Consider the following 23795-nt stretch of genomic DNA (forward strand, 5'->3'; position numbering starts at 1 on the left):
TCCATTGCGTATGAGCTAGTTAAGTGTGGCTGATAAGGGTCTTTTTTTTTTAAATCTGGGTTGGAAATAGCCCCTTAAATGATGCTCCTTCCAGTATGTATAATCCCTGGCTGCAGGTCATAAGGCATCTGATACTCATCCAAAGCTAGATTAAGCCTCAGAAATATAGACTTAGAATGTCCTTAATAATTCAATTAAACTTTATAATTATGTAGGATGATAGCAAGGAACTCTCTGGGAAGTGAGTCTTAGTACATGCAGACCTCAGTTAATGGAATCAGAATTTGACATCCACTGAAACATAATCTTTCTCTAAAACCCTAATTTTTATCAAAAACAGCTAAATTAAGACTAGCTTTTTTGCAAAATGAGTCTGTTTAATTGAGCATGTTGGTTCCTTTAAATTGGCTGTGCTGCAACTTTTCATAAGGAGTCTCAGACTGAAATTTAAAGGGCCTTTCAGGGTTAGGAAAGCCATACCAAGGACTTGTCATAGATTTTACCTTACAAATTTAGGTGAATTTCTCCCTTCTTGATGTTCCCAAAATACTTTGAGGTTTTCTTCACCTGTTAGGAAGTGGTCTTCCTATTTACCTGATAAAGCTATTGGGAGCCTGAGAGTTTCCAGTCTCTGGAGAGATCAGGTAAAGAGAAAAGGTAAATGTTTCAACTGTGCTTACAAAGGTATACTTTACCAAATTGATAGAAGTCATAACTGGACTTAAGAGGAAAGTTTCCTTTCAGGGGTGGTTCTTTTTCCTTGGTGTTTGTCTTATCATAGTAAAAAAATTAAAATGACAAACCAGGAAAGCTCATACAGGCAGGATTTATTAAACAAGTGACATGAAATATACTCCTGATATGTGAGGGTGGACTGACTCTCATAGAAGTGGTCCCACCCTGTTTCAGGCTTTCCTTTCTATGGCCTTTGTCCCCTAAACAGATCCCAGAACCTGATTTTTTCTGCCCCATGTCAAGCAGGGAGCTTCCCAGGTGGCACTAGTTTTAAAGAACCTACCTGCGAATGCAGGAGATTTAGGAGATGTGGATTCAATCCCTGGGTTGGGAAGATCCCCTGGAGGAAGGCACAGCAACCCACTCCAGTTTTCTTGCCTGGAGAATTCCATGGACAGAGGAGCCTGGTGGGCTACAGTGCATAGGGTCGAAAGAGTCGGGCACCACTGAAATGACATAGCATGCACTCATGCATGTCAAACAGGCCTTGTACCTTAAGCCAGCTAGGGAAGGGGGAGTGTTGGGTGTGTTTTTCCCGCCAAAGGTTTTTACTCTGTGTTGCGGATTTTCCCTTTGTTCTGTTTTTTGAAGAGTATTTCATATCTTTTTCTGCCTTTTAGCTGCCACTGTTTAACTGCCATTCTGGACTCTTTATTCTAATTACCTAACATTCCTCCCTCAAGAGATGGGAGGCCCACTTCTTTGGGAATAGGGGCACTGATGTCTCTCTGGCTACTTCTTCTTGAGTTGCGATGGCAAGGGGTGTTGGGCCTTTCCCTTTTATTAGCCTCAAGCTTAAGGGACCTTATGGTGGCATCCAGCTAAGGGTGAGTGATAGATATTTTCTGTGGTCAGGTGTAGTTCTACATATCCTCGTTGAATTAACTCTGCATTTTGTAGCTTGCTGACCTGGGCAGAGACAAAACAGGTTAGACAATTGATTACACATGAAGCAATCATAAGTAGTATTAATATGGTGATAACAGGTTTTAATAGGGGCACCAGCCAATTCCAAATCCTTCTTTATCAGGAGAGGAATTCCCCAAAGAGAGATCGTAGCCATCCTGAAGATTCTCTAGTTCATTCTTTAAGATCCAGTAGGATCTAAATTGTTTCCTTGAGGGCTGTGAGACTTTTTTCAACTTGGCTGGAGATGTTTATCCAGAAGAAACACGTCTCATTTAAGATGGCACAAGCCCCTCCTTGTTCAGCCTTCAGGAGCTATACTGCCCTCCTATTTTGTAGTTCAACCCCTGTCAAGCTGTTAATGGATTTTCTTGGGCTTCTAAGGCCAATACTGTGGCTTTTTATCCCTGTTGCATCATCACTGAAAAATTTATGATTTCTCTTTCCAAGTGAGGAATTTCCCTAGACCAGATAAGGCCCCCAATAATATTGTGTCCAATTCTGGGGTCCTCCAAGATAGGGCTATATTGGTAGCTGAGGTGTCCAAATCTCTCAGGAGAGAGGTTATATGAAGGGAAATTCTGCCTTGCTATTCAGTTATTCAGTTGTGTCCGACTGTTTGTGACCCCATGGACTGCAGCACATCAGGCTTCCCTGTCCTTCACCAGCTCCTGAAGCTTGCTCAAACTCATGTCCATTGAGTCAGTGATACCATCCAACCATCTCATCCTCTGTCATCCCCTTCTCCTGCTTTCAATCTTTTCCAGCATCAGGGTCTTTTCCATTGAGTTGGCTCTTCCCATTAGGTGACCAAAGCACTGAAGCTTCAGCTTCAACATGCGTCCTTCTAATGAATATTCAGGATTGATTTCCTTTAGGATTGACTGGTTTGATCTCCTTGCAGTTCAAGGGACTCTCAAGCGTCTTCTCCAACACCATAGTTCAAAAGCACTAATTCTTCAGCGTTCAACCTTCTTTATGGTCCAATTCTCACATCCATACATGACTACAGGAAAAACCATAGCTTTGACTAGATGGACCTTTTGTAGGTAATACTGTCTCTGCTTTTCAATATGCTGTCTAGGTTTGTCATAGCTTTTCTTCCAAGGAGCAAGTGCCTTTTAATTTCATGGCTGCAGTCACCATCTGCAGTGATTTTGGAGCACAAGAAAATAAATTCTGTCACGGTTTCCTTTGTTTCCCATCTGTTTGCCATGAAGTGATGGGAGCAGATGCCATGATCTTTGTTTTTTGAATGTTGAGTTTTAAGCCAGCTTTTTCACTCTCCTCTTTCACTTTTGTCAAGAGGCTCTTTAGTTCCTCTTGGCTTTCTGCCATAAGTGTGGTGTCATCTGCATATCTGAGGTTATTGATATTTCTCCTCGCAATCTTGATTCCAGCTTGTGCTTCATCCAGCCCAGCATTTCACATGATGTACTCTGCATATAAGATAAATAAGCAGGGTGACATTATACAGCCTTGACGTATTCCTTTCCTAATTTGAAACCAGTCCATTGTTGCATGTCTGGTTCTAACTGTTGCTTCTTGACCTGCATACAGGTTTCTCAGGAGGCAGGTAAGGTGGTCTGGTATTCCCATTTCTTTAAGAATTTTCCACAGTTTGTTGTGATCCACACAGTCAAAGGCTTTATCATATTCAAGGAAGCAGAGTTAGATGTTTTTCTGGAATTCTCTTGCTTTTACTGTGATCCACCAGATGTTGGCAATTTGATCTCTGGTTCCTCTGCCTTTTCAAAATCCAGGTTGAACATCTAGAAGTTCACAATTCATGTACTGTTGAAGCCTGGCTTGGAAAATTTTGATCATTACTTTACTAGCATGTGAAATAAGTGCAATTGTGTGGTAGTTTGACCATTCTTTGGCATTGTCTTTCTTTGTGATTGGAATGAAAACTGATCTTTTCCAGTCCTGTGGCCACTCCTGAATTTTCCATATTTGCTGGAATACAGCACTTTAACAGCATCATCTTTTAGGATTTGAAATAGCTCAGCTAGAATTCCATCACCTCCACTAGCTTTGTTCATAGTGATGCTTCGTAAACCCCATGTGACTTCACACTCTAGGACTTTGCGTTCTTCTTAGAACAGCTCAAAGCATCATCTCATAAGGCCTGCACTAGGACAGAGCCTAGGTTTGGAATTTCTCCCGAGGTGGTCTTAACTTCTTGGGTGGTAAGGAATCTTACTCGTGGAGCAACTTCAACAATTGAACGGTCTTTGCCATTTAGTTAGAAGTGTGATATACAAGTTTTCTTCCACATAGGAAATAGTATTCAATCCCTATTTAGGATAATGTGGTAGGAGTCTGGCAGGCAGGATGAGTGATGACTACCAAAAGAGGATGTTTTGAAAGGCCAGAGATAAACTGTTGTCTTTTATAAGTGTATAATTGACTCAGTAGGTTGTCCAGGTGGTCTTAGTTGAGGAGGCTGGGGACTTGTAGGTAATAATGACTCCTGGGATTATAATCTAAAGTTCCATCTGATCTTCCTCAGAAGGTCAGGTTACTTGTGGGATAGAGGTTTATATATCTACCCGTAAACCAGGTTAGGTTGTTGTTATTTGGGAAGCTGTATTATTGACAATATGCTCTAAGCTATAGAGTGTAATTGTTTTATTTCTATTTGGTCCCAGGTTGAGATCTAGATCTCAGCTAAGAGCTTGTCCAATCAGATGGGGACTGTCAGTTGAATCCCTGATGTAATACTGTCCAGGTTGTTTGTTGACATGACAGGGCATGAATCAAATGCCTAATCTGTAGACAGGCAGGACATTTGCCAAACTGTCCAAATCATGGCAAAACTCCTAAAACAGCTTGCCACAAATGCCATCCATCAGGACACTGGGTGGCACTCTGCCCTGGGGACCCAAGAGCCTCAGGGTCAAGTACCAAACCTTCCTTCACAATGGTTCAACAGGACTGAAGCAGCCTGCTCCAGCAAGCCCACCTGTCACAGATAACAATTATGGGGCTGGAGCCAAGAGTGCAAGTGGATGTGGCAGGTAGGTCCAAGAATTCCTTGGTTGACCCAGGGGCTACCTACTCTGTCCTGACCTCCTACCCTGGAGCCTTCTCCTCCTAAATCTATACCATTTTGGGTGCTATGGGAAAAACAATTAGAAAAAGATTCACCTGAGCACTTCTTTGTTGCTGGGATGGATATTTTCCCATCAGTTTCTGGTGGTCCCTGAGTGCCCTAGACTCTTATTGGGAAGAGATATACTCACCAAACTGGGAACTACCTTTATGATTCAAAGTTTTCAGCCCCTAGGGCTCTGCAGCTCCTGGTTACTGCTGAGGAACCCATTATAGCCTCTCCAGTTGGGCAAAAAAAAACTTTGAGAGGACAAAATTAACCCCCAGGTGCAGGGCCAAGGGACTCATGGACGAGCTCACTGAACTGGACTGGTTGTCATTGTCCTGAGACCCCAGTCAGTTTCCAAATCAGAAACAATACCCCCTCAGAAGAGAAGCTCAGGAAGGACTACAGCCTCTAATAAATAAATTCCTTGCCAGTGGGTTATTGGTCCCCACCAATTCACCATGTAACACCTCGATCCTCCCTGTAAAGAAAAAGGATGGAATGGAATCTGGTGTGTGGTTCAAGATCTCCAGATCATAAATGAGGCTTAGTCCCCCTCTACCACTCAGTGCCCAATTCCTATGAAATCCTGGGAGAAATCCCACTGAATTGCAAGTGGTTTACTCTCCTGGATCTGAAGGACACATTCTTTTGCACACCACTGGCTGAGAAATACTTTTTTGCCTTCTAGTGGGAGGCTCCAGGACAAAAACACCAACAAATGACCTGGACAGTATTACCTCAGGGATCCAACTGATAGTCCCCATCTGATTGGACAAGCTCTTAGCTGAGATCTCCTAGATCTGAACCTAATAGAAATAAAACCAAATAGAACCAAAAAGGACCAAATATAAATAAAACAAATACACTTTATAACTTAGAGCTATAGAGTATTTCTCAGCCAGTGGTGTGCAAAAGTCTGGCTCTTGTGGTCCAAATTCCCCTCCAGTTTCAATCAAGGGACATACTTGAGCTGGCTCTTGTGGAGGGAGTGCTCTGAGGTATGGGAGCAATTTTGGATATAAGCGAAAAGGAGCACCAGAGGACTCAGAACTCAGAACTCACATGATTGATTTCCGAATATTGAAGAATCCTTGCATCCCTGGGATAAAGTCCACTTGGTTGTGATGTATGATCTTTTAAGTATGTTGTTGGATTCTGTTTGCTACAATTTGTTGAGGAGTTTTGCATCTTTGTTCATCAGTGATACTCTCCTGTAGTTTTCTTTTCTTTCTTTTCTTTTTTTTTTTTGGTGGCATCTTTGTCTGGTTTTGGTATTAGGGTGATGGTAGCCTTATAGAATGAGTTTGGGAGCTTACCTTCCTCTGCAATTTTCTGGAAGACTTTAAATAGGATAGGTGTTAGCTCTTCTCTAAATTTTTGGTTGAATTCACCTGTGAAGCCATCTGGTCTTGGGCTTTTGTTTGTTGGAAGATTTTTGATTACAGTTTCAATTTCTGTGCTTGTGACGGGTCTGTTAAGATTTTCTGTTTCTTCCTGGTTCAGTTTTGGGAGGTTATACTTTTCTAAGAATTCATCCATTTCTTCCAAGTTGTCCAGTTTATCATCATATGGTTGCTGATAGTAGTCTCTTATGATCCTTTGTATTTCTGTGTTGTCTGTTGTGATTTCTCCATTTTCATTTTTAATTTTGTTGATTTGATTCTTCTCCCTTTTTTTCTTGATGAGTCTGGCTAATGGTTTGTCTTTTTATTTATCTTCTCAAAGAACCAGCTTTTAGTTTTGTTGATTTTTGCAATAGTCTCCTTTGTTTCTTTTTCATTTATTTCTGCCCTAATTTTTATGATTTCTTTCCTTCTGCTAATGCTGGGGTTCTTCATTTCTTCTTTTTCTAGTTGCTTTAGATATACAGTTAGGTTATTTATTTGATTTTTCCCTTGTTTCTTGAGGTAAACTTGTATTGGTATGAACCTTCCCCTTAGCACTGCTTATACTGAATCCCATAGGTTTGGGGTTGTGATGTTTTCATTTTCATTTGTTTCTATGCATATTTTGATTTCTTTTTTGATTTCTTCCATGATTGGTTGGTTATTCAGAAGCATGTTGTTTAGCCACCATATGTTTGCATTTTTAATAGTTTTTTTTTTCTTCCTGTAGTTGACATCTAATCTTACCTCATTGTGATCAGAAAAGATGCTTGGAAAAAAAAAAAAAAAGATGCTTGAAATGATTTCATTTTTTTTGAATTTACCAAGGCTAGATTTATGGCCCAGGATATGATCTCTCCTGGGGAATGTTCCGTGTGCACTGAGAAAAAGGTGAAATTCATTGTTTTGGGGTGAAATGTCCTATAGATATCAATTAGGTCTAACTGGCCCAGTGTATAATTTAAAGTTCGTGTTTCCTTGCTAATTTGGTTGATCTATCCATAGGTGTGGGTGGGGTATTAAAGACTCACACTATTATTGTGTTACTGTTAATTTCCCCTTTCATACTTGTTAACATTTGCCTTATGTATTGAGGTGCTCCTATGCTGGATGAATATATAATTGTCATATGTTCTTGGATTGATCCTTTTATCATTATATAGTATCCTTCTTTGTCTCTTTTCACAGCCTTTATTTCAAAGTCTATTTTATCTGATATGAGTATTGCTACTCCTGCTTTCTTTTGGTCTCGATTTGTGTGAAATATCTTTTCCCAGTCCTTTACTTTCAGTCTGTATGTGTCCCTTGGTTTGAGGTTGGTCTCTTTTAGACAGCATATATAGGGGTCTTTTTTGGTATCCATTCGGCCAATTTTTGTCTTTTGGTTGGGGCATTCAACGCATTTACATTAAGGTAATTATTGGTATGTATGAATGAACTCCTCATGTGAAGAATTGACTCATTGGAAAAGACCCTGATGCTGGGAGGGATTAGGGGCAGGAGGAGAAGGGGACGACAGAGGAAGAGATGGCTGGATGGCATCACTGACTCTACAGGCATGAGTTTGAGTAAACTCCGGGAGTTTGTGATGGACAGGGAGGCCTGGCGTGCTGCGATTCATGGGGTTGCAAAGAGTCAGACACTACTGAGCGACTGAGCTGAACTGAACTGAACTGAACTGAACTGAACTGATGATCCTGTTGCCATTTACTTTGTTGTTTTGGGTTTGAGTTTATGAACCTTTTCTGTGATTCCTATCTAGAGAATATCCTTTAGCGTTTATTGTAGAGCTGGTTTGGTGGTTCTGAATTCTCTCAGCTTTTGCTTGTTTGTAAAGCTTTTGATTTCTCCTTCATATTTGAATGAGATCCTTGCTGGGTATAGTAATCTGGGTTGTAGGTTTTTCTCTTTCATCACATTAAGTATGTCCTGCCAATCCCTTCTGGTCTAAAGGGTTTCTATTGTAAGATCAGCGGTTATCCTAATGGGGATGTTATTTGTTGCTTTTCCCTTGCTGCTTTTAATATTTGCTCTTTGTGTTTGATCTTCATTAGTTTGATTAATATGTGTCTTGGGGTCTTTATCCTTGGGTTTATCCTGTTTGGGACTCTTTGGGTTTCTTGGACTTGGGTGGCTATTTCCTTCCCCATTTTAGGGAAGTTTTCAACTACTATCTCCTCAAGTATTTTCCCATGAAAAGTGAAAGTGAAGTTGCTCAGTCGTGTCTGACTCTTCCCGACCCAATGGACTGTAGCCTACCAGGCTCCTCCGTCCATGGAATTTTCCAGGCAAGAGTACTGGAGTGGGTTGCCATTTCCTTCTCCAGGGGATTTTCCCAACCCAGGGATCAAACCCGGGTCTCCTGTATTGCAGGCAGTTGCTTTACCATGGTCTTTCTTTTTGTCTTCTTCTTCTGGGACTCCTGTTTTGAATGTTGGGGCGTTTAACATTGTCCCAGAGGTCTCTGAGGTTGTCCTCATTTCCTGTAATTCTTTTTTCTTTTTTCCTCTCTGCTTCATTTATTTCCACCCTTCTATCTTCCACCTCACTTATCCTATCCTCTGCCTCAGTTTTTCTACTGTTGGTTCCCTCCAGAGTGCCTTTGATCTCAGTTATTGCATTATTCATTATTAATTGACTCTTTTTTATTTCTTCTAGGTCTTTGTTAAACATTTCTTGGATCTTCTCAATCTGTGTCTCTAGTCTGTTTATGTGTAACTCCATTTTGTTTTCAAGATTTTGGATCATCTTTACTGTCATTATTCTGAATTCTGTTTCAGGTAGACTCCTTTTCTCCTCTCCCTTTGTTTGGCTTGGTGGGCATTTATTATGTTCCTTTACCTGCTGTATATTTCTCTGCCTTTTGTTTAGATTGCTGTGTTTGGTGTTGCCTTTCTGTAGGCTCAAAGTTTGTGGTTCCTCTTTATTGTGGAGCTTGATCCCTGTGGGTGGGGAGTACTAGTGGCTTGTCAAGATTCCCTGGTTAGGGGAGCTTGCTTCTGTGTTTTGGTGGGTGGAGTTGTTTCTTTTCACTCTGGAGTGCAATGAAGTGTCCAGTAGTGAGTTTTGGAGTGTCTATGGGTTTGGTTTGCCATTCCCTTCTCCAGTGGACCACATTCTGTCAGGTCTCCACCATGACCTGTCCGTCTTGGGTGGCCCCACATGGCATGGCTTAGTTTCATTGAGTTAGACAAGGCTCTGATCTGTGTAATCAGATTTGCTAGTTTTCTGTGATTATGGTTTCAGTGTGTCTGCCTTCTGATGCCCTCTTGCAACACCTGCTGTCTTACTTGGGTTTCTCTTACCTTGGACATGGGGTATCTCTTCACAGCTGCTGTAGTAAAGCCCAGCTGCTGCTCCTTACCTTGACCTTGGATGAGGTCACCCCTCCTGACCTTGAATGTGGAGTAGCTCCTCACGGCCCTCCTGTGCCCACGCAGTGGATGCTCCTTGGATGTGGGGTTGCTCTTCTCAGTTGCCACCCCTGACCTCGGATGTGGGGTAGCTCCTCTTGGTCGCCGCCTCTGACCTCGGACGTGGGAAAGCGCCTCTTGGCCACTCCTGCAACGTTGCAGCCTGGCGCTTTTGGTCGCCTCCCCTGACCTTGGGCGTAGGGTAGCTCCTCTTGGCCATGCTACTACTGCAAGGTCCGTTGCAGCCGCCGCACTTCTGCTTCCGTCTTCTTGCCTTGAGAACCCCATGAACAGGATGAAAAGGCAAAATATAGGATACTGAAAGAGGAACTCCCCAGGTTGGTAGGTGCCCAATATGCTACAGGAGATCAATCAAGAAATAACTCCAGAAAGAATGAAGGGATGGAGCCAAAGCAAAAACAACACCCAGTTGTGGATGGGACTGGTGACAGAAGCAAGGTCCAATGCTGCAAAGAGAAATATTTCATAGGAACCTGGAACGTTAGGTCCATGAATCAAGGCAAATTGGAAGTGGTCAAACGAGATGGCAAGAATGAATATCGACATTCTAGGAATCAGCGAACTAAAATGGACTGGAATGGGTGAATTTAACTCAGATGACCATTATGTCTACTACTGTGGGCAGGAATCCCTTAGAAGAAATGGAGTAGCCATCATGGTCAACAAAAGAGTCTGAAATGCAGTACTTGGATGCAATCTCAAAAACTACAGAATGATCTCTTCATTTCCAAGGCAAACCATTCAGTATCATGGTGATCCAAGCCTATGTCCCAACCAGTAACGCTGAAGAAGCCGAAGTTGAACGGTTCTATGAAGACCTACAAGGCCTTTTAGAACTAACACCCAAAACAGATGTCCTTTTCATTATAGGGGGCTGGAATGCAAAAGTAGGAAGTCAGGAAACATCTGGAGTAACAGGCAAATTTGGCCTTGGAGTATGGAATAAAGAAGGACAAAGGCTAATAGAGTTTTGCCAAGAGAACACACTGGTCATAGCAAACACCCTCCTCCAACAACAGAAGAGAAGACTCTACACATGGACATCACCAGATGGTCAACACCGAAATCAGATTGATTATATTCTTTGCAGCCAAAGATGGAGAAGCTCTATACAGTCAGCAAAAACAAGACCACGAGCTGACTGTGGCTCAGATCATGAACTCCCTATTGCCAAATTCAGAGTGACATTGAAGAGAGTAGGGAAAATCACCAGAACATTCAGGTATGATCTAAATCAAGTCTCTTATAACTATACAGTGGAAGTGAGAAATAGATTTAAGGGACTAGATCTGATAGACAGAGTGCCTGATGAACTATGGATGGAGGTTCATGACATTGTACTGGAGACAGGGATCAAGACCATTCTCATGGAAAAGAAATGCAAAAAAGCAAAATGGCTGTCTGAGGAGGTCTTACAAATAGCTGTGAAATGAAGAGAAGTGAAAAGCAAAGGAGAAAAGGAAAGATATTCCCACTTGAAAGTAGAGTTCCAAAGAATGGCAAGAAGAGATTAGAAAGCCTTCCTCAGCGATCAATGCAAAGAAGTAGAGGAAAACAACAGAATGGGAAAGAATAGAGATGTCTTCAAGAAAATTAATGATACCAAGGGAACATTTCATGCAAAGATGGGCTTGATGATAAAGGAGAGAAATGGTATGGACCTAACAGAAGCAGAAGATATTAAGAAGAGGTGGCAACAATACACAGAAGAACTGTACAAAAAAGATCTTCATGACCCAGATAATCACGATGGTGTGATCACTCACCTATAGCCAGACATCCTGGAATGTGAAGTCAAGTGAGCCTTAGGAAGCATCACTACAAACAAAGCTAGTGGAGGTAATGTAATTCCAGTTGAGCTATTTCAAATCCTGAAAGATGATGCTGTGAAAGGGCTGCACTCAATATGCCAGCACATTTGGAAAACTCAGCAGTGGCTACAGGACTGGAAAAGGTCAGTTTTCATTCCAATCCCAAAGAAAGGCAATGCCAAAGAATGTTGAAACTACTGCACAATTGCACTCATCTCACATGCTAGCAAAGTAATGCTCAAAATTCTCCAAGCCAGGCTTCAGCAGTACGTGAACCGTGAACCTCCAGACGTTCAAGCTGGTTTTAGAAAAGGCAGAGAAACCAGAGATCAAATTGCCAACATCTGGTGGATCATCAGAAAAGCAAGCAAGTTCCAGAAAAGCATCTATTTCTGCTTTATTGACCATGCCAAAGCCTTTGGCTGTGTGGATCACAATAAACTGTGGGAAATTCTGAAAGAGATGGGAATACCAGACCACCTGACCTGCCTCTTGAGAAACTTATATGCAGGTCAGGTAGCAACAGTTAGAACTGGACATGAAACAGCAGACTGGTTCGAAATAGGAAAAGGAGTACGTGAAGGCTGTATATCGTCACCCTGCTTATTTAACTTATATGCGGAGTACATCATGAGAAACGCTGGGCTGGAAGAAGCACAAGCTGGATTCTAGGTTGCCGGGGGAAATATCAATCACCTCAGATAAGCAGATGACACCACCATTATGGCAGAAAGTGAAGAGGAACTAAAAAACCTGTTGATGAAAGTGAAAGAGGAGAGTGAAAAAGTTGGCTTAAAGTTCAACATTCAGAAAACTAAGATCATGTACCGGCGTCCAGCCCCAGCAGGATCCAGGGGAACCCTCAGGATGAATGGCGTCAGTGAATGAGAGAGCGAGAGAGAGAGAGAGAGAGAGAGAGAGAGAGAGAGAGAGAGAGAGAGAGAGGAGAGAGAGAGAGAGAGAGAGAGAGAGAGGGAGAGGGAGAGGGAGAGGAGAGAGAGGGAGAGGAGAGGAGAGGGAGAGGGGAGAGGGAGAGAGAGAGAGAGAGAGAGAGAGAGAGAGAGAGAGAGAGAGAGAGAGAGAGAGAGAGAGAGAGAGAGAGAGAGAGAGAGAGGAGAGAGGGAGAGGGAGAGGGAGAGGGAGAGGGAGAGAGGGAGAGGGAGAGGGAGAGAGAGAGAGAGAGAGAGAGACCAGACCAGGAGTGTGCAGCAGAGTCTGGCAGTTGCTTTATTTTTCACCATAGCCTTTATACCCTAAGTTGGTACATTTCTAAGGGGGAGATAAGCGTATAGACTTAATTTAACATTATATCAGCTTGTCCTTGACGAAAGCAGGTGTGCTCTGTATATTTTTTGGTTATGAGAGTCTTTTCCCATAGATTTTTTTTGTACATTATCTTCTGGCCTTGAGGTTAGCAGAAAACAGAAAAGTGGCAGTCTCATGATACAGCAGGTTGCAACATAATAGAAATACAATCCTATTAACATAAAAGTCAGTCTTTTTGCAGAAATTCTCAGCTAAATTTATCTAAAAAGTTTAACACACAAAGACTCTGTGGCTCTGGTGAGGCAGCCCCTGTTTAGCACTCCTGGTTAAAATTAACAATTATCTTATTGTTTTTACACTAGGGCTAAACTCTTATTTTTCTAGATCTCCACCTATATTAACAATAGTTTCCACTGCACAACCTCAGCACATTAACAGCAATCAAACGTTGATCCAATAACCACTTTTAAAAGAATATTTTTTGTATTCTCTAATAGGGCTTCCTCACCCCCCAAAGGGCTCTGTGCATATTAGGGCCTTTTTTAATGGTTAATCTCTATGTATAATATCTTTTGGCTTTCAGGCCTGTTGACAATTTATGGCTTGCACCTGGTATAACTTTAAGCAACTTCAGTAGCCAACCCTGTCTTTTTTGTGGTAAATCTATTTTCTTTCTATTAGGTGTCATCTCCATGGGAACTAGATAGGATTACATTTTTACAGAACAAACATGCAAAGGACTGCAAAAACAGCAGATATGGCACAAAACAGGTTCTTAGTCTCAATGTTAACTACCTGCAAGAAGTCACCAGCTAATCTCTATCTAAAGTATTTTCTATTAGGCACATTTGTGGCTATTTTATTTGTGGAGCTTTTTTCACCCTGTGGAGGGACCTATGCTTAATAGTTTCTTTTGTTAGCGTACTGTGCTTAGGATGTTTAGAACCATCATGAGCATTTTTTGCAATGAGAGCACACATTTATCAAACAAGCCAGAATGCCAGCAAAAGGGTTTGAATTGAAGCATTTCCTTCATCCCTGGCCCTTTCATAGGGTACCAGTGTCCAGGAGATTTATTAGTTAGGGTTTTAAGTTGGTCTTTATTCAGTGAAAGAGGATCAGGAGAGCTCTCGGCAGGCAACACAAGAATCTGCAGCAGGGCAAACAAGAACAACAGCAGAAAAAGGGGGGAGGATATAGGGTGGGGTAGAGGCCGAGGCCAACCTGGAGGGTCCCTTATCCTAGACGGCCTTGCCTGTCAGGTTTTTTCCTCGTGACCTCGTCATGGATGGGGTCCCAGATGGCCTTGCCTGCCCGGTATTTTCTTCATGACCTCGTCACGGGCGGGACCTCCCATAATGGTTCCTGGCAATCATGGCCTCTGGTCCCATCACTTCATGGGAAATAGATGGGGAAACAGTGGAAACAGTGACAGACTTTTTTTGGGGGGGGTTCCAAGATCACTGTAGATGATGATTGCAGACATGAAATTAAAAGACACTTACTCCTTGGAAGAAAAGTTATGACCAACCTAGATAGCATATTAAAAAGCAAAGCTATTACTTTGCCAGCAAAATCCATCTGGTCAAGGCTACGGTTTTTCCAGTGGTCATATATGGATGTGAGGGTTGGACTGTGAAGACAACTGAGCGCTGAAGAATTGATGCTTTTGAAGTGTGGTGTTGGAGAAGACTCTTGAGAGTCCCTTGGACTACAAGGAGATGCAACCAGTGCATCCTAAAGGAGACCAGTCATGGGTGTTCATTGGAAGGACTGATGCTGAGGCTGAAACTTCAGTACTTTGGCCACCTCATGTGAAGATTTGACTCATTGGAAAAGACCCTGATGTTGGGAGTGATTGGGGGCAAGAGGAGAAGGGGATGACAGAGGATGAGATGGCTAGATGGCATCACCATCTTGATGCATATGAGTTTGGGTGAACTCTGGGAGTTTGTGATGGACAGGGAGGCCTGGCTTCCTGCGATTCATGGGGTCGCAAAGAGTCGGACACGACTGAGCGACTGAACTGAACTGATGGGTTTGGTATAGCTTTGAGCATCCTGTCTTTTAATGCTCAGGGTTGTGTTCCTGCCTTGCTGGATAATTACAGTGGTATGTCTTGCTCTGAAACTTGTTGACTCTTGGGTGGAGCTTGGTTTCAGTGTAGGTACGGAGTCTTTGGATAAGCTCTTGTCTATTAATGTTCCCTGGAATCATGAGTTCTCTGATGTTCTCAGGTTTTGGATTTAAGCCTCCTGACTCTGGTTTTCAGTCTTATTTTTACAGTAGCCTCAAGACTCATTTCAAAGAGAATAGGCTGCTTTTCTGGATGCCTGGTGTCCTCTGCCAGTGTTCAGAAGTTGTTCTGTGGAAGTTGCTCAGCATTCAAATGATCTTTTAATGAATTTGTTGGGGAGAAAGTGGTCTCCTGGTCCTACTCTGCCATCTTGGGACTGCCCTTTGAGGCTATGCAGTTTTACAAAAGAATCTCAAACGTCTTAGGTTTAGAGTCTGAGGGTCAAACAGCTTCCAGTTATCAAGGATGTATCTCAAGGGCATCTGTGGGGAAGTGGAATTTTTTTTTCCTCATCTGAAAGTAATGACAGGAAAAGCTAATAAGATCCCATGAATGGACTTCCCTGGGCTGATGCTTATCCTTCCCAGCACTGGGGCAAGCTGAGAGCTGACCCTCCTTGTGTCAAGATGCAGATCCCTGGGCAGGTTGAGGCAGGTCAACCTCCTGGGATCCCAGGAGTGGAGTTAGGCATTCCCAAGGTCTCCAGCGTGGCTAGTGCTAAGTAGGATTGAGGGGTTGTGATCTGAGAGCCAAGCATCCCTTGGTCAGGACATGGATGCTAAGGAAGCTCGAGAGACTTCTTGGGATCCCCTTTACTGGAATTGGGTGTCCCCAGGGTTTCCAGTAGAAGAGTGTCACATGGAATGGACGAACTGGTTAGACTTGTTGCCAGTTTGTCCACCTCGGTTGGAAATAAATACCATGATGTAGAGCAATCTAAGCCTATGCCCCGAGACTGGAAACCTGCTGGAATAGCCGCAAATCTAATTGTGTATTGTCCTGAAGGATGTAACCCACTGATTTTTAATTTTTTTTAGAAAAATTTTCTAAGAGTCAACCAATTAGAGCCTTGGAATGGAGAAATCCATCAAGATAACCCAGAAAGTGAAAGAAAGTGAAGTCACTCAGTTGTGTCCGACTCTGAGACCCCATGGACTATAGCCTACAATACTGCTCCATCTATGGGATTTTCCAGGAAAGAGTACTGGAGTGGGTTGCCATATCCTTCTCCAGGGGATCTTCCCGACCCAGGGATTGAACCCAGGTCTCCCGCATTGTAGACAGATGCTTTACCATCTGAGCCACCAGGGAAATCTAACCCAGAAGGGCTATACATAAATAATTGGCCACAAACCCAGCAATTGGGTTGATTTTTAAAATTAGCATAGGATCGTGTCTATGATAGAAAAATATTTGATTTAAATGCAAAGATCTAAGAAATCAAGAATCATTATAAAATAATGAAACATAAAGAAATCAAAGAAAACATAAGAATCATAAAATTCTTATGAAAACAAAGAATCAAACGAATCAGGTTAAGGATCTTGAGTGAGTTGTCCTACTTCTGATGTCATCCTTTTATTCTTGTTTGAGTGTAGTTTTTCCCTCTGTTTGAGCATTGTTTTAAGGTGATTTTGAGGTCAGCAGTTCTCTCTATAGGCCATTCCAGTGCAGGGACCCTTTGTTAACCCTAGAGTTAATTTTCGTTTAGTTTCACTGTACACGAGCTAATTAATACCTGATAAGGGTCCTTCTGTCCAGGTTGGTGATAGTCCTTTGCATTATGTCTTTTCCAGAAAGTATAATCCTCTGGTTGTAGGCCACAGGGCATCTGATCTCCCTCCAAAGACAGATTACTGAGATAAGCTTTAGAAACAAACTTTAGAATATCTCTTAATAACTCAATTAAAGTTTTTAGTAATATAACAAAACAGCAAAGGAAGACCTGGGAAGTGAGCCTTGGCAAACATAGACCTTAATTAACAAAACTAGAATTTAATATTTAGTGAAACATAAAGAAAATTTTCCTTCATGAGGACATATTAACTCAGCAGCCAGGGAAGGCTTTATCTCATCAAATAAAAATGAGTTTTGTCATGGGGCTGGGGAAAGCCAAGTGACCATCTTATGTTTCCCACAACCCTATTTGATTTATAGTTCGTTTACCCATTTTGATTTCCCCAATTTAGGAGTAGATTGTTGCCATGTTTTAAGGACATCAGGATAGCAAGTGTCTGACAATGAGGGGTTAATTTTTGTAAAAGCAGAATAAAGATTATGGTACATGTAGATAAAGCTCAGGCTTATTTACCAGAGTAAGAAAAGCTTTTAAAAACAAATATAAATCAGTTAAAGCCAAAGAAATTCACATTGTCTGTTATTAAATACTGCATTCCTAGGTAACTTTGTTTTCTTAACAGAGAGAGAAAAAAAAAAATTCAGTCTGACACCAGGTTACTATTAATTACAAAATTTGTTTATCTGGTTAATCTTAGTAAATTTTTGCCATAAACCTTGAAGAAGAAGCAGTATTTTTGTAAAGGCATCAGAGGGAAACCATAGAAGACACATTTAGAATCTGATTACATTGCAGTTGACAAAGCAACCTGGTCATTGGTGTGGCATGTAACACTTTAATATGATAATTAGAATTATAACTGACAATATTTTTGCCAGATATTTATGAATTTCATATAATTTTTAGACTATCTGTGTTAGTGACATCTACCATATAATATAGCCTAAAAAGATTTGCTACTTATTTCACAGTACTTCGCATGTACCTTTAACATAGCCAATGAACCTAATTAGTTTAATATCCTTCTTTGGGATGCCTCAGGGGCCCTCAGAAACACCTCAAAGTTAGCTAGAAATCAAAACAACTTCATTAGAATTTAATTTAAGAAAGTTTTCCCAAAAAAATCTAAAGGGTTTATAATATTCAGTGAGATAGGATCATGCAGGTCACTGTGAAACAAGAGTTATTCACTTAGCAATAGTAGCAAAGATTTCAAAGGTAAACATAGAACAGATCATTTAAAAGGGAAAGAAACTTAATATCCATTATCAAAGGTGATTTAACATTTTAAGAAAACTTGTACCATGCACCCTACTTTTCTTAAGCCACTATGAAGTATCCTTTATATCAGTACAGTACTCTGTAGATTGGTAAACATAAATCAGTTAAAGCTCTTACTTCACTTGTATTTTCTTTTCTTAAAAGTTTCTTTACATTTTACATTGTCACTTTCCTTGCTGACAATTTGCAACAGATATAAACCTATGCACAATAAAAGTATTACACAATGTTGATGACTCAAGACACGTCTCTGTTAATTAGATCAGTAAGCAGACATTAATATTGAATATTTCCCAGTTCACATGAACCTGAAATTCATTGAGTGTAATTTTTTTGAATTTAGAATTCTTTGGTTTGTAAGCACTAACTTTTCTTTAAGCCAACTAAATTAGAGCTCCTTTATAAATTAGCCTCAGTAATATAATCCAAAGACAAAAATACACACTGAGACATACATATATATCCAGATAGGGACTTCATAATTATTTTTTTTGATCAGAAGAACCTGACAGGGTAAAGAAACTGGGTAGGGGAAGGAGTGAGGGAATCTAGGTTCTCCCTCCCCCTGAGAGATAGAAGAAGTTAGATAGGAATTCTTTATGATGTTAGGGGAGTTTTCTGATTTTTCAGGCTTTGGATTATAGGAGAAAGTTCTAGTATTTTAACAGAGGATTTTTGAACACAGAGTAAGGTGGGAGATTGTTCTTCCCAAGTAGAGTGGGTAAGAAAATCCCAGGAAAAAGTAAAGCGCAGAGCACGCTGGCTGGTGAGGTGGTACGAGCACTAGCAAGCTGCTCAGGGAGAAAGATTCTGGGAGGCAGCAGGGCCTGGGGGAAGTAAAAATTTTTTTTTTTTAAATCCCAGGAAAACAAGTTTGTCATTCAGTGGTGCAAATTTGTTGCAGGTAGCAGCAGGCGCCAAGTTCCAACTCCCAGCACATTGCTTGCCATGTTGAGAAAAACACAATCCTAGTGTATAAGGCTTACTGGGGGTTGTAGTTTAGGCAGAATGAGAGAAAGGGAGAAAAGTCAGAAGTCTCCAGCCAGAAGTTTGGGTGAGACCTGCAGTTTACCTTACATCTGAGGCACGGCACCAAATGTCAGGTGTGGTTCTTTTCCCTCCATTCCTGTCTTGTTATAGTAGAAAATTAAAATGACAGATCAGGAAAGCTCATGCAGGCAGGATTTATTAAACAATTGACATGAAATACAGTCCTGAGGCGTGAGAGCAGACCGATCTCTGTAAGAGTGGTCCCATCCTGTCTTTTAATGTCCTTTGTTCCCTCTCCTAAGCGGTCCCTGGAGCCTGATTTCTTCTGCCCCATGTCAAACAGCTAGTTGTGATTTTGGTGTTCTCGTAGAAAATGAGGGCATGTCCTTCTATTCTGCTGTCTTAAAGATATCACTAACAATATCACAAGGTTGCCAGGGGAAGTGTCAATAACCTCAGATATACAGAGGCCACTACTCTAATGGCAGGAAGCAAAGAAGAACTAAAGAGCCTCTTGATGAAGGTGAAAGAGGGAGTGAAAAAGCTGGCTTAAAACTCAACATTTAAAACACGAAAATCATGGCATCTGGTCCCATCACTTCATGGCAAATAAATGGGGAAACAATGGAAACAGTGACAGGCTTTATTTTCTTGGGCTCCAAATTCACTGCCGATGGTGACTGCAGCCATTTAATTGAAAGGTGCTTGCTCCTTGGAAGAAAAGCTATGACAAACATAGACAGCATATGAAAAAGCAGAGACATCAATTTGCCAACAAAGGTCCATATAGTCAAAGCTATGGTTTTCCCAGTAATCATGTATGGATGTGAGATTTGGACTGTAAAGAAAGCTGAGCACCAAAGAATTGATGCTTTCGAACTGCGGTGCTGGATAAGACTCTTGAGAGTCCCTTGGACTGCAAGGAGATCAAACCAGTCAATCCTAAAGGGACTCAATCCTGAATATTCATTGGAAGGACTGATATTGAAGCTGAAGCTCCAATACTTTGGTCACTTGATGTGAAGAAGCTGACTCATTGGAAATGACCCTGATGCTGGGAAAGATAGAGGGCAGGAGGAGAAGGGGATGACAGAGGATGAGATGTTGGATGGCATCATCCTTTTAAATGGACATGAGTTTGAGCAAGCTCTGAGAGATGATGAAGGACAGGGAAGCCTGGTGTGCTGCAGTCCATGGGGTCGCAATGAGTTGGAAAGGACTGAGTGACTGATGAACAACAGCAGCGTCAATCAGGGCTTGTACTTGAGATCAACCAGGGAAGGGGGCATGTTGGATGTGTTTTTCCCACCAAAGATTTTTACTCCGGGCTGCAGAGTCTTCCTTTGTTCTGTTTTACTCAGCCTTTTTTGTTCCTTTGTTTGCCTTTTAGTTGCCACTTTTTAATCTCCATTTTGGACTCCTTTCTCAAACTACCCAATATTTCCTTATATCTGTAGAAACACAGATTACGACTGGTAATATTTCAGACAAAACCTCAAAATTATAACCCATATTTATCAGTTTGTGTGAATGTGTGTGTTCAATGAAGTCCGACACTTTTGCAACCCCATGGACTGTAGCCCGTCAGATTCCTCTGTCCATCAAATTTCCCAGGAAAGAATACTGGAGTGGGTCCCCTTTTCTATTCCATGAGATCTTCCCTATCCAGGGATTGAACCCACTTCTCCTGCCTTGACAGGAGAGTTCTTTACCACTGTCCCACTTGGGAAGCCCATTCATTAGTTTACTCAATCTTATAGAATTAATCATTTTTACTAGCATTTTCATGAAATCAGAAATTCCATTAAATTTTAAATATCTTACCTGGTTCAGCAGCTTGATATAAAAGTTATCAGAAACCTGTTCTTGTCAGAAGTCCTTCCTGTGACTCTTCTTAAAGATGAAGCAATTTGGAAAGCCTCAACTTAAATTGTCTGCAGATGATTAAGAACTTAAAAAAGCAAAGTTAGAGATCTGATTACAGTGTTTTTTGACAAGAAAATTTAACCAAGTTGTTGGGACATACAGTATTTTAAAATAACAACTAGAATTATGACTGATACAATTATACCAGTACATATCCAAATTTCAGAAACTTTATCTAATTTTTACCATATCTAGGTTAAAAACATTCATTCATAAAGTATACTCTAAGTAGCTTTATCACTTGTGTGATGATGCTCTCCAGTAATTTTATGTACCAAATGATACTAGTTAAGTATTTCTCTTAGATGCATCAGAGGCTCTCTAAAGCATTTTTTTAAATTAAATTAGTGTGTATTATCTTATTGTCACATAATCACTGTTACTAAAATTACATTTCTAAGAAAAATAAAAACAGAAACAGCCAGATTTTATAAAAACATAGTCCTTAAGCAGAAATCTTGATGGGGACCTCCACCACCACTAAATTATCAAAAATTTGTTGCCAGAAGTACAAACAAGCCATGAGAGGCAGTTCAGGGCTTCTGTTACATAAAACCTATGTCAACTCCTGGCTCCCTTCCCCTGGCATCACCATATAATAAAGTATTAAAAATGTTCCTGATAACAAAGTCTTTTGAGACATATTCACAGTTGGTGACTGCACTCACCAGGGAGGATAGATGTGGACAACATCCTGTGGGCGCCCCCTGAGGCAGTGGGCAGTCTCCTTGGTGAAGAGAACCTTCAGGCTGGCCCCCGCAGCCCCACCCTGACACGGGCCATCAGCCAGGAGCTCTGACAACTGCCTACACGTGGCAACGTGGACAGTGCACTCCTCATGCACCTCTAGAATCTTCACAGTTAATACACCAGATTTTGTACCTGAAAGTGTCTTTTGGTAAGAAACACCCTGATGTCTCCACAAAGAAATGGCAGATCTCTCTCGATTCTGCAGTCCATTTAGTCTTTCTGCTAGCCTGCCTCTTAAAAGCTTCTTCCTCTTTGCTGAACTTTCTGGAGTCTTGGGAAGTTTTGTCTGTTTCTTGGGTGTCTGCAAAATGGTTTCTGTAGATTCTACCCTCAGGTTTTTTCGTCTCTCTGTAACCTGTCTTCCATCTGATCCAAAATCCACATGATGTTTGTGAGAGGATTCTGAATCAATGAGCAAGACTTTCTCAGAGCCATCATCTTCTTCACTATCTGAGGAATACTCTAAAATCTCAGGTAGGATTTGCCTTAGGAAGCTCAGGTGGCGTCCTTGCTGGTGTCAAAGAACGACTGCTTGCACCAGAAGCACAGTCAGATATTTCCACCACACTTTCACGGTCTTCAAATTCATCACATTCACAAGCATCTTCCCTCTCACTGTCAATCTCCCAGTCAATAACCTGCAGGTCGTCTTCACTGGCCCCATCTTCTGGACATAAAATGTTGCTGTTACAACACCTACCTGTTTTAGAATGATGTCCATTATCTCTTTGTGATTTAAAAATGGTTTTGTCTTCATCTGACAGATCACTTCCACTAGAACTCCACGTTATAGCTGCAAGCCCACTGGTACTCTTGGAGGTGGTAGGTTCTTTCTTGGGTCGACAGGATAATTCAAGGTGTTTTTCTGTAGTAGTCTTCTTTTCAGCTGTTAATGACGGAGTGCCAGGACTCTTCAGAAATCCTTCTCCACACCTGAACCATGATTCAGATAGGGAAGCCAAGGCCCCCGTGGTCTGGAGCCCTGCTCATCTGCACGGTAGGGGACTCTCTCCTGGAAAGGATGGGTACTCTACATCCCAATTTCTTTTTCTCATGTAAAAGGATCCTTAGTAAGATTAATAGCTGACTACCCACAAGAAATCATGAAGACCCTTCAAACAGCAGCAGAATACATTCTTCTCATACACAGAGGAAAACTTCTCTTAGACAGAACAAGCCTCCATACACTTGGGGCCTCGAGACCGGCCTCCACCGGGCATCTCCAGGCGCTCCCCTCCCCAAGGCTTCTCTAAAGCATTTTAAAGCTGTCTGGAAGTCAAAAGAACTTTAATGAAAATTGTATATTTGGAAAGTTTGTGAAAAATTTTCAAAACACTTGGTCAAATAAGGTCATAGATCACTGTGAAATATTACTTATTCCTTAACCAAAGTGAGAACACATCTCAAATGCAAATACAGATCACTTAAAGGCATAGTAGCTCACACAATCTGTTATCAAAGTCAGCATTCCAGGAGCACTTTGTCCTTCTAACAGAAAGAGAAAGCCAAATCTAGTCTTGTACCAGTTTGCTTTTGATAATAAAAGTCATTTACTTAATTCAATTCAGTATAAACTTAGCCCATCTGTACCATGCACAAAGTTCTTTTTTCTGTGTTGCCTTTCTACAAACCTTTCATCATTTTCTGTATCTATGTTATTTTCTTCTTAAGTTATCCCATGTTGAAACAACTGCATAAACTTCCATCATTTAACTTGATTTAGAACAACTCTAAAATTTTATGTTACCAAGTATCTGTAGAGATCGTTTATATCTAAAAGGCACAAAAAGAGAAATGCAAATTTATCTTCTAACTCATTATACAAAACTCAATCATCTTGGCTATTTTCAGGAAATTTTTTTCTCCAGTTCTCAAGTATCCACTTAAGTTTTAGAAAACAGATAATAGTAATAGACAGTAATGTATATCATCTGCTCACATTCACATGGTTCACTTTAAGCAAAACCAGAAAGAGGGAACAGGATTTGGACTCAGGCAGGAAGACAACACAGACACCCACACACACATCCTCCAATATAAGCCAAATTGCAAAAGGCCCATTTTGATACAATAGCAGAGCCATTAGGGGTCATTGTTCTCCAGATCTTAGAGAGTATTGAGAATATGCAGTGCTGCAATAAAAATACAGTTTTCTTTCATTTACATGAACATAGCTGAAGATCTCCCAGTTTTGCAACATATACCCTAGTGGGGCTGTAAGATGGAACACAGCTCTGATCATCCATAATTATTCACAGCTGGTGTCATCAAATATCAAGCAAACAACAATTCAAAATGTTCTCTCAGGATCACAGTTCCCTAGCCCCAAA

General features: G+C 41.2%; 1 protein-coding gene and 1 pseudogene across 1 annotated transcript in view; one reads left to right on the forward strand and one right to left on the reverse strand.

The window, feature by feature from the left end:
• The window catches only part of LOC133049356 (ATP-binding cassette sub-family C member 4-like), a 335592-nt gene that overhangs the window by 16794 nt on the left and 295003 nt on the right, over positions 1-23795 (forward strand). The window lies entirely within an intron of this gene.
• Positions 21380-22652, reverse strand: LOC133049301 (DNA repair-scaffolding protein-like; annotated as a pseudogene).

This window comes from Dama dama, chromosome 30, assembly GCF_033118175.1.
Source record: "Dama dama isolate Ldn47 chromosome 30, ASM3311817v1, whole genome shotgun sequence".
NCBI classification, from domain to species: Eukaryota; Metazoa; Chordata; class Mammalia; order Artiodactyla; family Cervidae; genus Dama; species Dama dama.